General features: G+C 37.0%; 1 protein-coding gene across 2 annotated transcripts in view; it reads left to right on the top strand.

Annotated features, from left to right (window-relative positions):
- The window catches only part of ISPD (Nucleotide-diphospho-sugar transferases superfamily protein), a 224,407-nt gene that overhangs the window by 73,650 nt on the left and 124,824 nt on the right, over positions 1–25,933 (top strand). The window lies entirely within an intron of this gene.

Consider the following 25,933-nt stretch of genomic DNA (forward strand, 5'->3'; position numbering starts at 1 on the left):
TAAAATTTTAGGCCATATGCCAGTAGAGTCAGCCCTAAAATTCTATGGGCAGAGGTATCGGTAGTAGATCCAGTAGAAAGTCTAGGATCAATAGTTGTTGACTAAGCAACGAAGTACGTAAACCAACTTTATATATGTAAGGACGTATACGCATACTTGATATTTGGCGTATACGTAAGAAATATATGGTTGGGGTTTACACATGTACACATATATGCATACATACATATATAGGTATCTATAGATACCATGATGCTAAATACTAAAACAATATTATTTATTTCACCTTGGCGGTGGTCTAATATTATTTCATGTGTGTCAACCTTTCATATTCTATTTTTCCCATCGGGCCTTATAAGTTGAGATGACCATTTTAAATTATTTATGCCGTGACTCCTTGTTGGTATTGTAACTCCTCCACCGCCACCTTCTTGTTCCTTTTTTATAACCGAGCATGGATTGATTATTTAGTTTGAGACTCTTGTTGCTGTGGAGATAGATATACCTCAACCTGCTCTCAATCGGGGATCAATCAATTTAAATCTCTTACTTTGATTATGTGTGAAACTGGATTGCAGTCCTGTCATAGCGTTTGTGATCTTGATATGGAATCAAATTATTCTCTCAGGTTGTAGAGTGACGAGGCGTCCTCATCTTGTACGGTGGATTTGACCACAAACCAAACAGCCAGTAACGATTTAGCTTGACCCACGATACGAGTTCAATTCCTGATGGCATCATTTATGGTTCTTTGGTATGGTAATTTATTTACTTGTTCATGGTTTTTGATGAGCCTCAATCTTTGCCACAACTTCATATATTTCCTAGATCACTTGTTTAATTTGTTATCAGTACTAGCCTGTGTGAACTTGTATGTTGGACTGGGATGCATCCCTGTTATTTTCATATATTAAATCTGCATGGAATTAGATGGGTATTGGTACATTTGAGTTACGTAACTCTGTGGTCTAGGTCAGTTGTATTCATATGCAAAGGCTTTCTTTCATTTTGGTTGTACATGCATATTTACATCAACAATGGTGATTCACTTAGTCTTCTCCTCTCTTAACCTGGTTTTCTTTATCTCATATGATGCTGGTAACTTGGATTGTTTTCCTGTCACAGAGCTCTCACTATGATGAAGAGTAAATAAGTGACATTGTGGTTTGTTATGAGAAAGATATGTGGCCATTAACTGCTACCATTTGTTTCTAAGGTGTAAGTTGTGTTTCCCATCTTCATGCCAATAGCATTTAATCTCTATTCTTTTCTTTATCATATGGATTATGGTGCATGACTTTCATGATCCCACTCCACTACCTTTCAAAACACTGTCATTAGCGGATTGCTACTGGAAAGTAATATAGCTCAGATTGGATTTGGGCATAATTGAGATGACTGTACTATATAAACAATGATCAAATTTCATTTGAGGAACCACCCAAGAATTTCATCCATGAGGACCAGCATGGTCGAGATGAAGGGTGAGAATAGAAATACTCCTGCATAATAAAGTAAACATAAATCAGAAATGAATAATCACATCTAAACATCTAAGTCAACTCATGGTAGTCTATTGTTTAGTTCTTGATGCCCAATCGAATGGTGGGATGATACTCTAGTACCAGGATGCTTAGTGGTTGGTTAAGTTGCTCCATGTTTACTTCCAGTTAGGGACGACCTTTCTTGTTAGAGATTGTGTGGGGATAAGTTATGGTCTAAGGTTGGGTGGTTAAGCCCCTGACAATGTTTCCCCTCTCTACGAGATGTTAGGACGTGCATCAGATAAAGATAAGTTGAGCATTCAAATATTTATTGGTAACAGTTAGCAATAGGACAAAAAGGAATGAAACAGAGGTATCTTGTACCCCAAATGATATAGTGGTATCTGATGCCCTAAATGATACAGTGGTATCTGACACCCCAAATGATATAGTGGTACCTGATGCCCTAATTAACACGGTGGTATGTGATGCCCTAAATGATCCAATGATAATAGATGCCCTAATTGATGTAGCGGTATGTGATGACCTAATTGATATAGTGGTATTTGATGGTAATCGTTATTTGATATTGATATAGTGGTATTTGATGGTAATCATCATTTGATTTTGATATAGTGGCGATCGTCATTTGATCCTAAGTGGTATTTGTGGACTAACTTGGGTGTTTGCAGAAACATCCCTAGATTGATTTCGGTTTCAAATTCCATGGTATGTAGATTTTAAATTCCATAGTAAATTCATTGATGTTGTTTTCAGTTGTTAGTTATGAAAATTTCCGTTTAACTGATTGTAACTGTTAATCTCGTTCACATGAATGTAACTGATATAACTGACTTCCTATGAAAATGAAGTAATAATTGTATTTCTTTGATATGTTAGTTGTTAGTTAACACCTGGGAAAAAAGTGGATGTTACAATAGTCCATCGGGGTGACCAATCAGGATGAGTGGGTGGTACATTTTCCCACAATACTATGCGAAGTGGTGATTGATTGGTTCTTCGATGCAAATTAGACAAAGTTAGTGGGATGCCTTGAAAAAAATCATTTTAGGAAGAGTTTAGACTACTTACGGATTATGAACATGGGGCGAAAATCTACAACACGAAGCAAGGGAAGATCTTCTAAGAGTGTAAGAGCATACAACCAATGACTGAAGGAGTTGCTAGGTAAAATGGAAAACCAACCAACAAACAATCTCAAGAAGCATTGGTTCATGGAAGGGTTGATATCATCCCTCGGGAGGAAAATGAAGATTGTACCTCCTGCATTGTACAAGGATATGTACAATAGAGAAATAGATATCAAGAGCGAGAGCAAAGCCTCTTCGATGAAAAAGAATAAATCATTAGACGAGGACTCCTCGTAGGGGAGCAACATTGATGAAGAATCCAATAAAAAGGTGCAAGTCCTTCAAAAGGATATTCATTGAATGATGAAGGAGGTTAAAGTAGCGTCAGGGAGCATGGGCAAGAAAAAAGACGAGTTATGGTGTACAAACTGCAAGGAGGAAGATCATTCTAAGGACATGCCTTAAGAAAGCCTTTTGTGACGTTTTCCAGGTGTTGGGACATTCCACCAAGTAATGCCCATACAGTATGAAAACAAGGGGTCCATAAGTACTCTTCACTTGGGAATAACTATCGACATCTACAATAGCAAGGCGCCTCTCAGACACCGACATAGACATAGACCAATACCAATGCATCATCAGGTGGATTCTATAACAACTAACACGGTGATAGAGGCAACAATAACAACAATGGTTAGAGTGAGACATAATATGATACAAAGAGTTGTCCCACGATTTAGTGTCGAGCCTATAACTTGTGCAATAACTTTGCTCTAAGTGCCATAAAGAAGAAACCCCGCAAGGTTTATGCCGCTGGTGTGGTCCGTGTGACCATGAGGATGCCAATTACTCCAATCTTAGAATCAACCTACTGAGCATGGAGAGGTTGGTCGAAGATGAAGAGGTACTAGCAATAACTCTAGCATGGACCAAGAAGGAATGTACTGTGACCCTTGAACGAAGAAAGAGAGGTACAAGAAGCAAAGGTAGACATTGAACGAGAGATGACATTCGAAAGAAGAGAGGCCCACAACACAATAGGTACATCATCTCATACACATACAAAAGCCGAGTAAAAGCTGAGTAAACCATTATGAGGCAAGTTTTGCAAATAGAGGTATTAGTTAAAATCAAAGACCTCTTTGAGACAATATCATAATTGAGGGCAGCCATACTAAGCACCATACTGATACCTACCTATATGATAGAGGGCATAGATGTTCCGGTTATCCATTCGATGGATACAATGCTATTGATAGTGAACAGTGGATGACACTTAAAAGTGGTGGAAATGGGTATCCTTGGAAGCATTCTGACACTATTGTTGACAGAGGATTGGGGGTAAATGTGTTGCAAGAGGAAACATGGAAGAAAGTAGGGAAACCAACATTGTGGCCACTAACCTTCAATCTCATGGGTGCGGATGAACACGACATCAAGTTGGTTAGGACATTTATGACACAATGGGTAACAATTGGTACCCAACCCTTTATCCTAGACTTTGTGGTGATTCCCCCGAAGAAGAAAGAATATGATGCTATCTTAGGGAGAGGGTGGTTCGTCAAGGCTAAAGTGAACCAAAGATTGAAGCGGAATACCTTGTCCATGGAGAGTGAAGGAAGAAAGTTTGTCATCAACCTCAAAACTTAGATGATGAGCAAGGAACTTGCATCTTCTTTCGAGGCAGAGTTAGAAGGAGAGTTGAGTGGAGTAGACAAAGGAAAGCAGAGGGTGGAGCCTAATGACAAAGGCATTCTCGAACTTGAAGGATGCTTTGAAGATGACACAGATTCCATGAACAAACTCTTACACTAGTAGATGGAAGATTACGAACTATTACACTATAACATGCTATAGGTTGATGAGGAGTTAGAGGACTTATTTCTACCAAAGTATATGTCATATGAGGAAGGAGAGGTCCGAGTCGATGAGACTTTGATACACAAGTTTGATAAGGAAAAGCCCATAAAGTAGGAAGAGCCCTCATTGAAGGTGACAAATCTGGGGGATGAAGCAAACCCCAAAAATATATTGGTAGGGGATAATTGGAATCTAGTATTGAAGGCCATAACATTTCAAATTTTCATCGAGTACAAGGATGTGTTCATGTGGATCTATAAAGACTTGAAGGGAGTCCCTCCCGAGTTATGTGTACACTGCATTCCCTTAGTACTTGGAACCCAATTGATACAGAAGAGACTATACCAGTTGAATAAAAGTTATGCTACCAGAGTGCATGAGGAGATAGAGAAGATGTTGGAGCTGTGCATTGTCCTTCGTCCAAACTTGTGAATGGATATCCCCTATTGTCATATCACTAAAGGAGGCAAACAAAATACATATCTGTGTGGCTTTTGATTCTTGAATGACATCATTATCAAAAACCCCTTCCCCATACCATTCACTTATATCATCTTGGAGGAAGTTGATAGACATGAAATATATTCATTCATGGATGGGCTTTCGAGGTATGACCAGATCTCCATAGGGGAAGAAGATAAACTAAAAGACCACATTTGTGGTATAGGACGGTGTTTATGCATACAACTAGATGTACCAATGACTTTTTAAAGGATAATTATACACATCGTTGACAAGTCCGTGGGGAATGTCAAAGCATTCCTCGATGACTAGTCCATTTACAATGAACAAGACACATGCTTGATAGCTCTAGGAGAGTGCATGGAAAGGTGTTAGAGGGCCAAAAAGGCGTTAGACCCGAAAAAGTGTAGATTCATGGTGCGTCAGGGGAAGTTACTTGGACACATTGTATATGAGGCTAGATTGAAGACATACCCTTAGAAAGTGAAGTCACATGGAGATGGATCCGCCTACAAACGTCAAGTTGTAAAGTCTAAAATTGAATACAACAAAGTTGTTACCCTTGACTGGGGGACAAAGAGGTCACTTAGTTGTCCCTCTACTTCTCAGAGTTACACCAGATTAGTGAGACCTTGTAGTGGTTACACTCGACAACTCCACCCTACATCTGATTGTTCTTTGAGGCGACCTAGGACCTATATACTCACCTTCACCTTAGACCTCATCCTTCAGTTCTTGGTTGCTTCTCTATTGCAGGAAGTACTGAGGATCTTCTTGCCTCTTGTTTTGTCTCCTTGCTTTTTGCTTTCTTGTTTTGTTCTTTTTGCGGACACCATTTGGTGTTCCCACTGCTAGTTGCGATCTTGATGTACTCTTTACAATCCCTTAGATCCGTTTGTGGTTTGCTGTTGGACATTAATAAATTTATCTAATCTCAAAAAGCATATTGAAAAAATCAAAACAAAATCCTCACCCAGGGACATATAAGTAGTAAAAGTTAGTGTATAAGTGGGGTGGCCTCTTATAGTGGTGACATCACGTTCAGGAGATTGGCTATGCATTCCTCAAACAACAATATCTTCAGTAGTCAGATTTGGTGTAGTTCTTTACATTGTCATCAGATTAAAAATACATAAGATAACAATTTGGAGAAAGAACTAGCACCAAATTTAGAGAAGACAAGGAAAGAGAGGTGGATGAGTTGTATTTGCAGCTGAACATGACTCTCTACTCATTATACAAGGCTGAAAATCAGACTTGTAGCCACTCCCAATGAAGGACTTAAGGAGATCATACAAATTGTTGCATGGAATCACTACCCTTTGTGAAAATAAAAGTAAGCATAGTATTTCCAATTTTTTGTATTCAAATGAGACACATTATGTTACAAAAGATCAGGAGTAGCAGCAAGAAGTCAAACTAATGAACAATGTATTTGTGTTGCTCCATTATGCAAAAATGAAATAGTTGCTATAATAGATTTTATTGGCAGATTTCAAAGTAGTTTCGATGACGAGACAAAAATGATCAAGGGTCTTCCAAGGTTAGAAGGAGGCGTGTTTGTGAGGGGAGAAGATATGACACAAGGATACCACAAGAATTCTTTTTTTTACAACTTCAATAATATGCCTTTACAATATCACGATCTAACAAACTGTTTACGTGAGGATGATATGATAAGGTAAGATAAATTTATTAATGTCCAACAAGAGACCATGTAGGTCTAAGAGGCTAGAGAACATACAACAAGGAAACAACCACCAATGGGAGCATCAAATAGTGTCCACAAAAAGAACAAGCAAGAAAGTGAAAGAACAAAACATGAAAGACTAAATACTCTTGACAGATGAGAAATAACCCAAAATCAAAGGATGCAACCTGGGGTGAGGCTAGGCCTTGGGCCATCTTAAGGAGCCATTGGAGAAAGGGTAATGCTTTTGAGTGTGCTCTTTGTGAGGCCTCACAAACTTGGTGTGGTGCAGAGAAGGGCCAAGCGGTTGCTTCTTCCCCCTGACTGTAGGCACGGGCGTGAAGGAGGTGATGAGTTGGTTTGAAGTTTGACTCAATGAGAATAGAGGCACCAAAGTATGGTCCATAAGTCGTAAGGCGTCTTGGAGATGGAGGGCAAGACACCCCTAATTAGTGTATCTAGAAATTGACGAAAGAGACCTATACTCTTTGAATAAGCAATAAAACCTCCCCTTGACCTCATAGTATTTGAGGCAACGAAAAGCAAAATGGGTCTCCTTTTCCCCATGTCTCAGGGGATAGAGGCGGCAAGTCATGTACTTTGTCAATCTGGTGGTCAGTTTGGATATGTAGCTGATGATAGACAATGATTAAAGATCCCAAGGAGATGTGGAGGGCATGGCTTCAGCGGCAAGTGAGGTACTTAGGGAAAACAATAACCCCCTCCTGATTATCTATGTTGTGCTTAGCATAGAAAGCCATCCTCGGACAGAGTGCTTCAAGGGGTTACTCCATGTTGTGATAATACACTGCCTGTAGATGTTGAGTTTGATGCACTCATTTAATTCCTACTGAGAGGGAAGGAGGTGGGTGAGGGCATTCAGAGAGAACTAAAAGGGGGGAAGGTAGTCCATCACAATCCCAACCAAACCAAGAAGTAAGTAGGAGATAATTTCCACAGCAAGTCAAATTGTGATATTGCTATCAGGATTTAACTGTGTGATTTTTGAGTCAAACTCATTGACCCATGTTTCATGAGTAGTGATTCAACATGAATCCATCTCTCACGAGAATAAATGGAACAGATCGAGGTGATGCTCACAGGGGTGAAGCACCGGGACTTCCTGGGAGGTCACCCATCCCAGTACTACTCCAGCCTGAGCGCGCTTAACTACAAGGGTTTAACCATGGAGGAAACTCCGTAGTTAAGCGCGCTCAGGCTGGAGTAGTACTGGGATGGGTGACCTCCCAGGAAGTCCCGGTGCTTCATGCAAAGCTTTGGGTTTAACCATGGAGGAAACTCCGTAGTTAAGCGCGCTCAGACTGGAGTAGTACTAGGATGGGTGACCTCCCGGGAAGTCCCGGTGCTTCACCCTTGTGAGCATCACCTAGATCCAATGAGTGCTAAGTGTTCCATTTATTCTCATGAGAGATGGATTCATGTTGAATCACTACTCATGAAACATGGGTCAATGAGTTTGACTCAAAAATCACACAGTTAAATCCTGATAGCAATATCACAAACCAAGAAGATCAGAGGTTTTGGCGAACAAACAACAATCTTTATTAGCAGGGTCGGAGCTTGTCGCCACCATGGAGGACCAATACGCTAGGTAAGAATATTTGTGACTGATGGAGCTCTAAATTTAGAGGCTCTATATTTGCACATTTTGTGAATAAGATAAAATTTTGAATTAGAAGCCCCCTTTTAAAAGGGCAGTCATAAATAAAATCTACTGAACCATGAGGAGGTGAAAGAGATTAATTATAAACAAAGACTTTCTTTTTCAAATCTTAATCCTATATGTGCATATTCCCTTTTGGAAAAATGTCATTGACAAATCAGGGATCGCAGGAGTTTGAGAGATTTACCAAGCTAGTTTGTGTGATAGAAGACAAAATAAATTATAAAGGGCTCTTCAACCAAAGAAAGATGATGGATTTGGCAGAGGAGCCAGGTGGTCTTTACACATACTCAGCTCCCTCCTCCAGATGGCTTACTTTATGTTGACTTTGTTGAAAGGAGATCAGTTGTATTTGAAACAACTGGCTTTGAGAATTTTGATATCCAGTCAAAGCTAATGCAGATGAAGCCTTTGTTATCTAAGACACCTTTAATATCAGATTTTTGCTGAAAGGGTGCAATATTTGTATCAAATCTACCTTTGATATAAATGTTTTAGAGAAATACTATAACATTGTCTGGGAAGATTCTAGTAGTATTGATAGAGAACAATGGACGCTGCAATATGATGTTGTTGTCTATTTCTTTTCTCTATTGTAAGCAATTTGCATTACTAGTACCATAGGAGACATTGTGGCATTTGCATTGGAGTGGCTGTTGCACAACGAATGACCTAGAAATTCACATTTTACAAACCAGTTGTTTCCTATTACAAGCAAATTGTATTTCATCAGATAGAGCTTAAACTAAAGACACAAACCAAGGAAGAGAAGAGATTGGAAGAACTCAAGCTAGACAATAATCGACGGATGTCGGTGTACAGGGATTCAAACAAAATAATAGTTCCAATGAAGATATAAGTATTTGAAAGAACACAGGATCGTTGCTCTATATTTAGATGACCTGCCGGAATTACGCAGCCCTCAGAAATAACTTTTCTCAGAGGATTTGATTTATTTCTGTGTCATGAATTGGCAAAGTCACAGAAAGCTTGATATATAAACCGGAGCACAAAAGCATTGAACAGAGATGAGGCTGTGAACAAGATGAATTCAAGTTCGAATCAATGGTAGCAAAAGATGTCAGTAAAATATGCATCTCAGCGATGGCAATTTTTTAGAACCAATCATTGATACAAAAATGATACACAATCAGGTAGGGAGTTTACACATTAGTGATGAAGAACGATGTGTGTTGAGGACATAAAGAATATTATGCAGATTCAAATTGATCTCTGTGCCTATGTGCCATCTTGAAAAGGCAATGAATGCATGTCATTGGAGGCATAAAAGGTCCCATTCTATACCTGCTATAGAGACTCATAAAATCCAAAGTCAAACTCGATGCTTATTGTATTGATGCCATAACATAGAAACGAATAAATGGATACACACGACAATTGAAAATGACGTGGACCTGAAGAGAATGACATAAGGACAACAGTGAAGAGGAGTATCGGGTTTCTAAAGCCGCGTCTAAGGTGTCATTCAGTGAAACATTTGGTTGTATGCCATCTTTTCACCACAAATGGGGCGATTGAAACAATAGATGAATTTATTTCCTAGAGCCCGTGTTGGAGAATGGACAGAGTGACAACCACAATGATAACAACAAATGATTAAATTCCTCATATCATCAAATATGGTTATTAGACGTGAAGATGCGGTTATTTTAAAACAATATGATAAAAGATTTAATTACAATTAAAGATCATAAAATAATTAATTTAAAGGAGACACGAACTTTCCCTGAAAAGTCACAACCTTGTATTTTCAAGATATATTAATGGGATGAATAACAAACAAGAAGACATATTCGAACATTCAGATTCAAAAGAAATATTTTTGTATTATTTGTATGGAGGGATAAGAAGTATATTATGATTTTGTAATATAAATTCCATTATTTTATTTGAATAGTAAAATAAAATTTGTTTTGTTTATTTTTAAAGGCGTGGAGATTTAAATTGCAGGTGAATCATCCTTTGTAATTATTTTTGAAATTCTACATATAATTTAAATGTAGGATAAGTGGACATGGTCATTTAGCATTTTAAATTTGATCATCGTAGATATTGTGAAATAAATAATTGTTTCTGCATCTGTGTTCAATTTGTCCCCCTGCCAGAGGAGTTAAAATTCAATTTGGACTAATTTAAAATTGCATAATATTTGGTCAGTCACATCTCGATTATTTAATTGTTGGCAGTAAAGTGTGTAAAGCATTATAAAGTTGTATGTGAAAATTCACTGAAGTTGACTCTATTGCCCAGAGGAGCAGAGGCACTCGTCTTTCTATTATTGAAGTCAGAAAATCTACATGTTACTTCTACAAGCAACAAATCCATTATCCATTTTTAAAACCTTATACAAAACATTCAACTATTATCTAGCATCTAGTTTCATTTTGATCGAGTTCGAGGACCTTGCCAGTTGAAGAACTTCAGAAGTTTAAATTTGCTATAGAAAAGCCTTGAAACAGACAGTCAACGTTTGAGGTGAAGGTTTACCCGCTTGTGTATAGTGGAGCCCGAAGTGCAGGGGAATCAAAAAGTATTCCCGTTCATTGGCCATAACTGATTGAGAAGTCCTATCGGAGAAGTGGCAGGCTCTTGGATTTCCAATCTGCGGTTTTGGGAACCAACAATAGAACCCGCGAAGCTTTGAAGCCAATGGAGAAATCAATCTAAATCAAAGATGGTGCGGGGAGTGGACCAATGACATTTGATAATGAACCGAAGGAGGGTCTGGACTCTCTTGACTAAAGCCCAGTCAAACAGCATGAGAGAGGGCCCCCAAATGATATGTCCATAGAGAATGATCGCCCTAGCCAAGGAGTCTGGGAGGGACATCTTGGGTGTGGTATCTTGGAGTTCTAAAATTTCATCTGATGGTGATGAATTCTTTGATAGAGAAGTTGATCTTGTTGACCAATCTTGTAGTGATCCAAACACTCAAGAGTTGTTTGTTATGAATGAGGGAAGCATCTACAATTTATTCCAGGGTACCTTGGATACCAATGGTTGTCAGTTTGCAGAAATGAGGTCTGTACTTTTGGTGGGGTCTGTTCATCTGGGGGTGTTGCTTGTTTGATTAGGGATGATATTATCAGTTCCATTTCAGTTGTTCACTCCGACGCCTTTGCCAGATTCATGTGGGTCCTGTATTGGTCGTCAGAATCATTGACAGAGGGACATCTTTCTTGTAGTAAGCTATTTTCCACCGACGACTTCTCCATATGCCATTTATGAAACCGAGGATGGGGATCCATTTTGTGACCTTTAGGAGAGCCTCTCATAGTTTGCAGCTTTGGGTGACAACATTATTCTTGGAGGCTTCAACGCACAAACCATGAATCTCCAGACTCCTATACATGACTGTAGCTCTAATTCGATCTGCACTTCTGAGATAGATCCGACTAGTTTGGGACTTTAGTGTGCCTCGGATGATGCCCTTGGGCCACTCTCTTGTTATGCTCGCCACCTCCTCCAGCTCTGCGAGTCTTCTGGTTTGTTGATTCTGAACAGTCTATCCTTCTTCCCTAGTTCTGACCTCTTTACCTGTTGGCCCCATTGTGGTGGTGTGAGTGTTGTAGACTATGTCATCACCTCTTCTTCCTTCATTCCCTCCATTCACAGTTTCACCATTTCTCGTCTCCCCTTTGCTAAGCATGCTTCTTGGCATAGCTATCCACGTTTCACTCTGTTTATCGCCTTCTCCCCAACCCTCTGCATCCTGTCTAACATTGTCTACACCCCTACTTGCTTCCGCTACCCTGAGGGAGATGGTGAGCTCTTTTCCTACCATCTTAGGAGACTTCTGACACCAGCTAGTTTCAGTGATTTGTATGCGGCCTCCTCCATGTTTGATTTACTTGCTTCTACCATTTGGGTGTCCACTCTCCTTTCTATCCCTCATCGCTCTCCACTTTCTCTCAGGTCTAAACATCGGAATACATGCCCTATGAACTAACGGTTTGATGATGATTATAAAGCTTTCCATCACTTTGTTCGCTCTGCTTTTGAGACTCATTCTCCTGCTTTCACCCACCTGCATTTCTCTTACCTCCGTTTTTTTCGCCACAAGAAACGTTATTTTGCCTCTTCTTAGTGTAGATCCCTTTGCTCCACGCTTATTCAGAATCCCTAGATTTTTTGGCGTACCCTTTTCCCTTGGTGTTACCCCCTCCCTCCATCCTCGACTTTCACTCTTTGACCTCCTACACCATTACACTATGACATTCGAGGGCAACCACCTCTTCATTCCCCTCCACCTCCTTACTGCTATTTGTTCACCCCCTCCAATATTTATGAGGCCATTAGATCCATGAGATGCAGTAGAGTGACGGACCAGGAAGGTTTCCAGGCATAACTTTTCAAACTTGGTGCCTTGATCCTTGGATCCTACCTTCCTACACTCTTTAATAGAGTGGTATGTACTGGATTTCCTGAGTCTTGGTTATGACATGTGAGTTACCCTATTCATAAGTTTGGGTCTGCCTCTGACCCTAGTAACTACAGGACCATCATGATTGGGCATACATTCGCCAAATATTATGCCACTACTTTGAACAATATGTTCTCTAGAGAGCTTGACAGTAGAGGATGTAGAGCAAGTGGTTAGGCCGGTTTTCGAGCGAACTACCAGACTATGGATCATATCTTCACGCTGCGGGATGTTATTGAGGAGGCTAGGCACGGCTTTGAGAAAGTTTACTGCTGTTTTGTGGACTTCCGCAAGACTTTTGATTATGTTCCTAGGATGGCCTTATTTCAGAGGATTAGCGAGATTGGGATCTCAGATATGTTGTTGACTGCTATTATGAGACTATACAAGAAGGTGATTGGTAGAGTCAGGACTCCGGAGGGATTTTTTGTTCTGATTTAGAGCACCATTGGGGTGAAGTAGGGTTGCCCCCTTTCTTCCACCCTGTTCGGGTTGTATATCGACGGTCTCGAGGATTTACTTGTGAACTCCTCACAACTTGGTGACGGGTGCTATTTGCATAAATTTTTGATCTCTATTCTCCTTTTTGCAAATGATGTTGTTTTCTTGGTGTCTTCTGTGGAGAGTTTACAGAGACTCCTTGATGTTTTGGCTTCTTTTTTGTGATCAATGTTAGCTTGTGGTCAATCTGATTAAGACTCAGGTTATGATCTTTAACTGCTTAAAGATCTCTCATCTTCATTTCTTCTTTCAGGGGTAGGAGGTTGAGATTACTTCTTACATGTATCTCGGTGTGAAGTTCTCAGGACCCCGCTTCAACTTAGGACTGACTATTCAGTCCAAAGTTAGTAAGGGCATGGGTTCTGATGGAACTCTATAATTTGACAAATTTTGGATTCCCAAGCACCATGGTAAAGAAAAAATCTTTAAATCTTATCCACTACTTATATTCAAATAATATACACTATAAGTCATGATCAAAAGTATGTGGAAAAGGAAGTTGGTTCATATATATTGCATGCATTCCAGTGTCATACAAAAGTATCATGAGAATGTTCTAAATCATAGTTCAGGATGCAAAAGAATATTTCAGAGTGATCATGAGCAGTGATTGACAAACATCTTCATCACATTGAGGACTTGGACCGAGTGACCAAAAGCAGATACAATTGGTTGATGCTATAATTGTAACTGCTGTAACAGAATAGAACACTGCAAAACATCATACAGATGTCTCCAACATTTCATTAACTTCTAAAAATTCTGAATGAATCATCATCTGAAAGATAAATGTTTTCTTTGCTCTCAATTGGTTGTTCTCCATTTTAGACAAAGATTCATGTCTAGACATTATCCCCAGATGCAAAGTTTTAAAGTCCAAACGTGATTTGGATTTTTCTGATTAATGACGTCTAGGATACAAGATACTTGAAGCCTGGTGATTGCAGGAGTAAATAACAGCAATATTTAAGGCACACATCTAGATATGGTTTTTCTCTTTTAGAAATTCTGCAAGCAAGGAACCATGTAGAGTATTTTGTTCATATTTGCTGAAGATGAACCATTCAAAATTTCCAAGGAATGAATGAAGTCCTTTCTCCATTTTGTTATGTGTTTGAAACCTGATTTAGCCCAGCATGAAGAATGGCTTGCTTTACCACTCTCTTGTAGAGAGAATCTGATATGTAACCCGAGGATTTCAATGTGCCCAGAATCTGGACACCCTGGGCCAAGTGAACTACACAGGTGCTCCCCTCTATTTTCTTTCACAGAAACACAAAGAGGGTCGTCCCACGAAGGCTAACAAAAGATTCGAGGATATGCACAGACATGGAGGTTATATAGCATCGTCCGGGCAATTAATGGCTGTGGTAATAAAGACATCTTACATAAGAAAAGGGATGTTGTGACTAATCCAAATCCTCAAGGCACAAATCTGGCATGAGAAAATCTTCATCGTCATGAGTAAGGGCATGATAACAATAAATCTATGCAGTGATAAAACGTATTGAAGGAGACCACAAGAAAATTACAAAATGGCAACGATATGTGCAGATTGATATCCGTTTGGAGAGGAAAGTGTGCATAAGTCTTCATATTTGCAAACCATTCTAGAAATAATAGACATGCCTTGATTCCATAACACTTGAATGTCTTCTTCATCCACGGCAAGGAGAAATACAATGCACTATAATAAGAGTTAGTAAATTAGTAAACACCAAAGATCGGGAGCAGCCTTGACAGGATCCTTGCCAAGTTATCAAAAAAATATATGATATGCAATCAATTGAAGGATATATTAAAAGGATTAAAATCAATTATGACTAAAGTAATTGTGTTATGTGAGGCTGTGATTTATTTTTGAGGGCACAACTTTAAAATCTGAGCAGTCATGTTGGTTCTATTTTATAAATAGACCATTATTTAAAAAACAAGACACAATTCAATATTCAGAGAACATTCATTCAAATATTCACAAGAAATATTTATATTATTTTGTATGGAGGGATAAGGGCTATATTATGGTCTTGTAATATAAATTCCATTATTTTATTTTGATAATAAAATAAATTTTTTTTTTTGGCTTATTATTAAAGGCGTGGAGATTTAAACTACAGGCAAATCGTCCTTTGTAATTATTTTTTGGAATTTTGTATACAATTTGAATGTCAGTTAAGTGGACACGGTTATTTAGCATTTTGAATTTGATCATTATAGATATTGTGAAATATTAAATCATTTCCGTATTTGTATCCAGTTTGTCTCCCTACTAGAGGAGTTAAAGTTCAATCTGGACTAATTTAAGATTGCGTAATATTTGGTTTGTCGCATCTTGATGATTTAATTGTTACTAGTATAAGTGCATAAGAACTTTATAAAGTTGCACGTGAAAATTCACTGAAGTTGACTTTATTGTCTGGATGAGCAGAGGCACTGGTCTTTTTATTATTGAAGTCAGAAAATCTATAATTTCCTTCCTGCAAGCATCAAATTAATTATTATTCAATTTAACATTACATTCAACCATTATCTAGTATTTAGTTTCATTTTGATCGAGTTCAAGGACCTTGCCAGCCGAAGAACTCCAAAGCTTAAATTCGCTATAGAATAGCCTTGAACCAGACAACCAGCGTTTGAGGTGAAGGTTTTCCCGCGTGGGTGTAGCAGAGCCTGAAGTGCAGGGGAATTGAGAATTATTCTTGTTTGTTGGCTAGAATTAATTGCAGAATCCTATCGGAGAAGTGGCAGGCTCTTGGATTTCCAATCTGTGGTTTTGGGAACCAACAGTTTCCTTGGCCATGGCCGAAAGACAATGCTTCAGGCATCATTTTTAGGACATTTCGTCCAATTGACCATTCTCTATGGCTTGGTAGTTTGGGGATGTTCTCTTCTTATTTCAGATTGGGCCTCTATAGAGTGTGTTTAGACATTACTTTTACGACGTATCATTAGATGTCACAGACTCACCCCCCACAACATTGTCTTGGTCGAGTTTGGAGCTCATCCTTCCAAACTTGCGGCCATTTTTTACTTGATCTGGTTTCTCCATCGGCTTCAAGGCTTTACGGTTTCAGCTATCAACTGACACAGATACTCTCATTTGACATACTGTTGTTTTGTTATGGTTATGAGATCTGACACTAGCACTAGATCTCGCTGTTGGTACGCCCAAGCCACCTCTTTGTTGAGTTCAATCGAGATTGAGATTGATAGTCTTCCTCCTTACCAGTTCTCACTGGATGCTCTTGCTCACTTCCTTCCCTCATGACAAGAGTTGAATGAGCATGTCAGATAGGATATCCATAGACAATACATTGTCACTGCCTGGCATAATCCTCTAGGTGGATTATGTCCAAAGATGGCCTTGTATGCTGAGCATTTTCTTGAGATTCAGAATTGTATTATTGTCCGCCCTGCTTATCTTTATCGACACTAGAGTTGCACACTGCGATTCTCTTTGAGCTCCTTCAGAGTTGGCTCCCACCATCTTCTGGTCCAGACCGATCACCATATGGATAGAGAGAACTGGATCTGTCGACTGTGTACTTTGGCAGAGGTTGAGACTGAGAATCACTTTATATTTTGCTATCCTATCTACTATGAGATTAGAGGGAGATTTTACTGCCTATTCAGAGATTGCGTTTCTCTTTCAGCATTCTTCAACTATATTGACTAGCGGTGCCTTGCACTTTACCTATGAGAGGCCACCTAGCTCCGTGAGCATGCCCTGCAGTCACTCATACCTTAGGGCCATATCTCAGACCAGCTTATCACTGCCTTTTTCTTGCCTCTGTCTCCACTATGGAGTGTGAGAAGGCCATCCAATATCATTCACTCTAGATTGGTTAGACATTGCACCAGTCTTTCCAAGCAGCAACACTCCTCCAATGGTTCTCGGTGATGATCTCAGACTCTGGATTGTCCATGGTTATACCCTTCTGTGACTGATTTCTTTGTACCAAGGAAGGATCCTTAGTCCTTACCTTGGTTTTTCCAGTTTGGTGTCTTGTTTTGTTTTTTCTTAGACACCGTTTGGTGCTCCTGCTTTGGTCGACTCTTTTGTTTGTATGCTCAGTCCCATAAATCCTTGTGGTTTTGTGTTGGACATTAATATTATTATCTTATCTTATCTGAGATTTGTCACCAATTTCAGATGACATGGCCATTGTTATTTTATGGGTTGGTTATTTCATCTCCGTAGATACTCTAGTTTATAATGACTATCTTGCTTGGTCTTTCATTGTACTTTCAAATTTGGCATGGTGTACAATATTTAATGTGTTGCATGGAGATTTGCCAACAAATTTCAACTTTAGGGATATCCCATGTGAGATGATTGTCTTTCCAATACAGAGTTATAGTGACAACATCGATGTCATCCTTATTATTAAATTGGGTCATAGAGTGACATTTGGTGGCCTAATGAGCTGATCTTCATGTGTATTGAAGTTGCTTTGGGCATCTTTTGAGTGGAAGTTTTGTTCAGGTGGATGTTACAAGAAGATGGTATAATGATATACATCTATTTATGCTCTTGTGATTGGATGGATAGATTAGTTTGGGATCCAGGTGTTAATAGGATCGTTGCTCTTTCTTTAATAGATTGTGATGAGTTACTTCAGAACTTGAGGCAAAGTGTTGTTATTCTCAAATTGATGCAGCTAATTGCTAAAGCAACATTTTTCAGATTGTCTTAGGATCCATGGATCTTTTTGATGGATGAGTTGCACCCTAACAGTTTACTTCATAGTATGGCATGTTTCAATTTCAGATATTCTAGATTGTGCTATAGAATATCTTGTAGATTAATATGGGATCTTGGTATTTGTATGCAAATTCATGATTACTTGAGGACAACCATTCTCTAAGGAGGGAGGTCTGTAATGTCCCTTTTTTGGGGACATTGGAAATCGACTAACAAAAAAAATTTGAAAATGACTTTATTAGAGCTTAATGCAAATTAATAAAAGTCATTCTAATATGAAAATGAGATTTGAAAATGGATAAAAAGAAAGAAGATTAAAATATGGGCATTTGGAAAATGAAGGATCACAAAGATGCTCTATAAAAGAACAAAGATAAATTCATTTGGTTTATTCTTGTTTTATGTTTTGATAATTGTGCTCTTGGAGAATTTGGTAGCTTCAGTTTTCAGCAAGCTTGAGGATAGAAAACCTCGGGCTTGGAGGCAAGTGATAGAAACCCATTGTCGGTTGGAGATATCAACTAGTTGTCTCATTTCATGCTTGAAATTCATATTTCTGGTATCCAATTTTGCTGTAAGTTCTTTAACTATGATTGGATATCTTGTTGTAGTCCTTCTGAAAATTTGAATGCTCTATACATTTCAGAAATCTATATTTCAGTCTATATTGTATGATTTCTAGTTTAGTTTGTTGGATAAATTGAAAATCAATTGCATGCAAATGTTTGTTATTTTTTCGGAAAAATGTAGAGATTATATGTTAGGGGGATATTACAACCAAGATCTGCTGCAAATGTAATGACCACTACCTTGTGTTGTTATGTGTGTTCCAAATGCAGCAGCCTCTTAGATTTATATTGAAAATAGGAAATGAATAGGCATGTCCTTTCATGTGACATGTCTATTCATTAATCAGATAATTAATACAATAATATATTTAATCATTTATATGTATACATATATATCATTATATTTATTTCTCTCAGATATTTATATTTCAATTTTATCTCATTTAATTCTAGATATGTTTATCTGACAGAAGCATCAAATGTCAACACTCCTTCTTAGACAGGGAGGATAAACACAAGACAGATATTACACCATTGGCAAAAATTACAAATTTTAAGGATATCTCATTTGATATCTCAGATAGTGCATTCGATATCGTGAATATTGGCCTCCCAAAATATCAATGATATTCACCAAGTACTCAAAAGGTTTTGATATCACATCTGATATCAAGAGTATTGGCTTCCTAGAATATTAATGATATTCACCAAGTACTCAAAAGGTTTTGATATGACATATGATATCAAGAGTATTGGCCTCCCAGAATATCAATGATATAAACAAATATGTTACATCCCAAATTTTGCCCTAAGTTTTAAAATTGATTATAGATGTATCAAATTATTTCTTTCCTAACATGTGAAGTGAGTTAGTTAATTATAGACGTATCAAATTATTTCTTTCTTGATCATGTGAAGTGAGTTAGTTAATTATAGACGTTGTATCAATTTATTCTTGCCTGATCATGTGAAGTGAGTTAGTTAATTTACATTGTATCAACTGATGATGAGTTATTTCATTCTTGATCTTGTGAAATGAGTTAGTTATTATAGATATAACTGTCACTAGATGATTGACAATGGTTTTTGAATTAATGATTAATATATCTTTGAATTAATGTCTTGGCGAGAATGTTTTGTTTGGGTGATTGCAGGAAGAAGATTGAAGAGAGGGGAAGCATTGCTAAACGGGATCATCGGAAGGGGATGGTCGATTGGTCCAGTCATCTGAAATTGATAGGTTTGACCTAAGATTGCCCTGATAAGGATATTGAGACTTGACAACATGTTGCATTATAGGATCGCATGAGCTATTAGAAAAATAATATGATAAAAACTTAAAATAATATAAATTAAAAATATAATTCATACCTTTGAAGATTTAATATTTAAATTTATTATTTAATCATTATTATACACCCTCAAATATGAACACACACACACAAACACACACATATATATAAATGAGGTGACATCAATAAATTATAAGTTTATAATTTAATAATGTCACTTCATCAATACGTACACATCAACGTACATAAGGATGCATAATAATAATAAAATAATAATTAAAAACTCTTCAACTTCTTATTCTCTTTCCCTCCTTTTTCTTCTTTTTTATAAATTCGATTTGAATGGCATTCAAATGGCTTCTTGTAACTGATGCTAGCCAAAAAGCCAAGTCATTTCTTTTTAATAGTCTCATAATCGTATTTTACCATAACCTATTCCTCTTTGCAATCGGTGGCTCTTCCTTCACCTGCTATACATTTGAGGAGAATTCGAGATTGTTACAAATTTTTGTGACTTATTTTCTTCTTGTTTCCATTTAACCTTTTCGGCTTCTCTAACCGCGAGATCAACGCAAGGAGGACGAAGACTATCTTTCCTGGCCGCGGGAGCAAGAAGATCACTTTGTTCTAATCACGTAAGGCATATTGAGTTCTGCCAATCATGTCTGAATCCATTTAATGTTTATTTTCTTAGCACTTTGCTAGTCGGTGTCATACCATACTCGTTATGTTTATGACAAACTAAATCCTGTTGCAAGTTTAAATATAGACCGAATGGAGTATGATTTTATAATTAGTTTCCTAGTTGGAATACAGAGTCTGTTCCTTGTCACTATTGTTCTTTAACCATGAATTTGTGTCAACCATGGAATGGGAAATGAAACCATAATGTTAATTACGAATAAATGATCCTGCCCAAATTTACTTCCTTCTTTTATTTCACTATACGATGAGAGTAATATCATGAAGTCCAAAAACCGAGGAAATCACTGACAATGATGCCACTAAAGGTGAAGAGGTGTAAAGGAAATATAGTGGATATAAAACTCGCTAACACCTAGGAATCACTGGCATGGTAGCTTGAGATGGTGAGGAGGTGTAGATAGCTTGTACAAACAAGAATGAAATCAGATTAACTAAACAATAGACAAATTCTTTAATAGCTCATGCATTCCTAAAATGAATTATGTTGTCGAGTGGTGGAGATCGGGTTTGCGACCCAACTTTGAAATCCTTGGCAAGGGTAGAAATGGGCAGATGTACCGAACATGTGATCTTTTTTATGTTTGTCCAGATGCTTCAGTTATTTTGGAGAATAACTGTTGGGACACTCAAACCACCTGATTGCTCAGATGGCTGGGCTCATGAACATCCCAAGCCCGATCCCGAGGTAGGGAGTGCTGTTCTATTAAGTTAGGATGTGTCGGGATAAGTAATGGTCCGTGGTTGGGAGGTTAAGCCTATGTCAATGGTTCTCCTCTCACCAATGCCAAGGCTTGGACAACAAGATAAAGGGATTCTTTCGTTATTATTGTATGTTTCTTTTACACTTATACTTTTAACCCTTAGAAGAATAATTAGACATTTTAATTTCTAGATAGAGTAAACATTTACTTTTTTTTTGAATAAGCATTTCAGTTGATATAATTTAGTTAAGGAAAGTTGGTTACTTTATTTTCAGTTGAATATGTTATTAGTTAGAAATAGATAAATTGTTAGCAATACATATATATTTCTTTTTGTTTCTCGTTAAATTAGCTGAACATGAAAGAAAGATTGGAAAGAGTTTCTGTTTAGTTATAATCAGTTGGTAGAAGTCATTGTCAAGTGAAATGGAATCAGTTACTTATTAAATCAGATTATTAGGAGTTTAAAATTTGTTATGAAAATTCGTTTGTTATAAAATACTCGAAAGGTTTTGATATCTCATTTGATATCAAGAGTATTGGCCTCCCAAAATATCAATGATAGTCATCAAATACTCTTTGAGTAATGGCCTCCCAAAATGTTGAGATGCAAGTCATTCACCATATATTCAATTTGCTTGATCTCATAATACAAGTTATTGTAAAAGATCGCCAACTAATACAAGTGACATCATTTGGAAGTTGTCACTTCCTAATTATGTACACAAGGGTAGGCCCATTAAAATCACATAGCCACGAGGTATATTCATGAACCATAGTCCTCATGGCTGCTACAATTTATTGATCATTGGAGAATCCATCTCAACATGGTATACTCCCTTTGAATCAATATGATCAAGATCACCAAAGGTTGAATAGATCATATCCTCTATTTGCTCCCTCTTTTTCAAGGTTGCCTCTAACGAAATGTTAGGCTCCTTTTGAATCTCGATCTTCTGAGCTCCTCATCCAAAGTTTCCATTGAAGAAGTGTCAGACTCCCTCTGAATGTGATATCTATTTGCTTTTCCCACAAGAACATTCTCGGAGGAAAAGATCAAGGCATATAGGTCTTATAGAATAATAAAAATTATGTATAAAAATTATTCTCAATATTATTATTACAAGAACATTAGAAATTTGATTCTATCCTTAATTCATTGATTCTACTCAATGTTCTTAAATAATATTAATATTTTATACAAATAAATTGTAATCTTAATTAATATAGCTTCTTATCTCTTATACTTATAGTGTATATATATAAAATATATTTAAATGAACACTGATTTATCAAATTGTGAAGAAGCAAATTCTAAACATTGGATAATATCTACATTTTTCTTAATATTAACTTATCTATCAAAGTAAATCACAACTTAAAGAAGTAAACTTATCTTCTTACCTCACTTCATGGTGGTGACTTTAGTTACTTAATGACCTAATGAAAATGTAAAGTGTACATCACCTTTAACATTTGTTATATGTGGGCTCTTGATATCCATGTGTCTTATAAGTGACTAGTCTTCATTTTCCACTCATGCGTCTATTCTTTACCACTTTACGCATCATTGATTTTTTTTGGATTTTGCAATGATATTTTGTTTGGGTTTGACCCCATGTGCAGTACGTCTAAGAGTTTTGATCCTTGTTGGCGATGGAATTCACTAATATCTAAATATGTACCCACACTCTTCAGATTGTTTCAGAACAACCCTTTTGATAGTGTGGATGCCATGCCATATATTTCATGAGTTAATTGTCAGAATAACAATCTTTGTGCTCTCCATATTCTACCTTTCTTGTCTATGGCTATTGCCTTTGACTTATAGATTGGAAGTCTGATTAAATTCTATCCTCGATAATATGTTGCCATAATTTCTTCTTTTATATCCTCAGCATAGAAATTTATGATTTTTCCTCCTTCCAATGACTGTAATTTTTCTTGGTTGTTATTCTCGACTGGTTATTTTGTTAATCCATGTTTATTGGAGTTCATCGGTTTATATAAGTCATATCGTAATTGTCTCTATATTTCACATGAGCCATTCAATGCCTTATTCCCTAGGCATTGGGCTATGGTGCGATTTGACCACGTACAGACCATGTAAAATCATCATCCCTCATGCGCTTTGATTGTGTGCAGTCCAGGTAGCCTTTGTAATACAATAATCAATCGAAACTTAATCCCTTCCATTTATGGAAATACAACTGGTAAATAATTTGTACAAATATCTGCAATAGCACCTAGAAGATTTTGGGTTCATTCCCTTCTCTTGTTTTGACCTTTTCTAATTACGGTCGAGCCAAGATTCTCATCATTCACTAGGTTCGTTGGGTTCTCGACACTACATAGTGCACAATCATGTTTCAAAATCTGACAAGACTAATGAATTCAGAGTCGTTCCTTTCGGGGGGATTTCGTCAAACACATCATGTTCCTTTTCATAAAATTGTATTCTCTATAGGAGTGTTCCTCATGTTGCATGAATCTTCATGAGCTGTCTTCCTCAAGCACCCCAGTTCATTCCTATGATATTGTACCAATTTGATAAGAGTACTTTATAATAGAGAACGATATTGTTTTACGCATCTTATGATACATCTTTCTCACTATCTCTTATTTATAAGTACATTTGTAGTTTGTTGTGATACCATGTTAAGTTTTCGAGATTTGCTGCAAATGTACTGAGCACTACGTTGTTTTGGTATGTGTGTTCCAAAGGCAACACCTCGTAGATTTATAGTGAGAATAGGAAATGAATAGACATGTCACTTCATGGGACATGTCTATTCATTAATTAGATAATTAATATAATAATATATTTAATCCTTTATATACATACATATATATTATTATATTAATTTCTCTAATATATTTATATTTCAATTTTATCTCATTTACTTATAGATGTGTTTATTTGACAGAAGCTACCAAACATCAACATACTCCCTTGTTATGTGATGCTTAGGGATTTTTGGAGTTAGCAAAAAATCTAGTCTTCCATGAGCAAACAAAACATATTGAGCTTCATTGTCATTTCATCCATGAGGTTGTTGAAGATGGATCGTTGATATTGTAGTATGTCCCCACTAAGGACCAGACTACAGATATGGTCTCCAAGTATTTTAGTTCAGAAAAGTTAGTCAAATTTAGGAGAAACTTGATGTAGTTGATAGAATGACCATTAATAGAGTGTATTAGAATGTTTTAGTGCCTTTGGTTTCTTTACTATTTTTAGCAAGGTTCTAGATTCAATTTGCAAAAGATCAAAGAGAAATAGCTTTGATTTGTCTTGGACCATTGAATGCATACCTCCACCATATTGACTTAATAAAGACCTCAAGGAAGTGTGGGGTAGTTTGAATGCTTTATTTGGATCAAAAGCAACAAGTTCAAATATGAGTTCACAGTAGAAATTGTTTGGGCTAAAAATGATGGAAGGTGATAACATTGTTCAACATATCAATAAGCTTTGCTCCCTATTGAATCAACTAACTAAAATAAATGGTAATGTAGATGATGGTTTAAAAGCTATTTTGTTAAATAGCATGCCTTCTATTTATGGAAACATTGTTTTCACATTAAAAAGAAAATACTACCATAGAAGAAATAATATCTAGTTTGATTGATGAAGAAGATAAGAAAATTGACTTGACTATAGAGGAAACTACAATGTATGGAAAAAAATAGGCCTAACCATTCATCCAAATTTAGTTCTACATGAAAGGAGCATCGCTTTTTCAAGAATGGAATTTTTTGATTCTATTGCAAGAAGGGACACATTATTATGGATTGCATTCTGTGTGTCAAGAATCTCCTTGATGACACGTTAAATATAGTTAAGGCATTGGCTACAAATGATAATGAAAAATTGCTTTTTGAGTTGGCTACTAGTGTGTAGTAATATAATTTTCAATTCAAATCAAAAGTTTGTATTTGCGTATGGATATTTTTGTCTTCAATCATAAGAGTGGGTGATTATGACTAGATGTGTGTGTCCCGAATCATAGTTGTTGTTATCAAGTGTGTGTCTTTGTTCATAACCTTGATCTTTGATAGATGTGCTTGTCCCTATCCAAACATGAACATATCCTTAGTTCAGTGGGTAAGTGTGTTTGTGCCTATCCATGGATTAAAGGGTAGATGTGTTTGTCACAAGTAGATGAGTATACCCCTACTCATACTTACGATGAACTTCTGATCGTGGTTATCAAGTATTGTTGGTCCACTATCCCCATTTGGAGAATGATGCATTTTTTTTTTTTTTCGCGGGGGGGGGGGGGGGGGGGCAGGTGGTGTTGGAAATTTTGCAGCATAGGATGCCAAAAATAATAATTTCCTAGGTTTTTATAGTTTGTTACATAGGTTATTGTATTAGTGGTACTAAAGCATTGTGTTGTTAAAACAACTCAATATATTTGGGAAAGTTGTTCTTGGGAGTTTCCTATAATGTAGGAGATTAAACTCTTATATTAGAATGACGTATTTGATTGAAATAAGAAATGTATTTTATTATTATTATATTTAATGTCTATTATTCTGCTTTAGATTCCTGATAAATTTTCTATTACTCTCATAATGTACTTTTTTTCTTTCAATACTCTTTATTTAGGGGAATGTTTTACACTTGTTCATACTAACAGGACTTCCCTTGTGAAAAATAGAAAGAGCTAAAAAAGTATAACCAATTAAATCAAATTCAAAATAAGAATAACTTTGGATGAAAGCTATTTTTTGTTACA

The sequence above is a fragment of the Cupressus sempervirens genome, chromosome 3 (genome assembly GCF_028749045.1).
Source record: "Cupressus sempervirens isolate cs-2001-9-10 chromosome 3, ASM2874904v1, whole genome shotgun sequence".
Classification (NCBI taxonomy): Eukaryota; Viridiplantae; Streptophyta; class Pinopsida; order Cupressales; family Cupressaceae; genus Cupressus; species Cupressus sempervirens.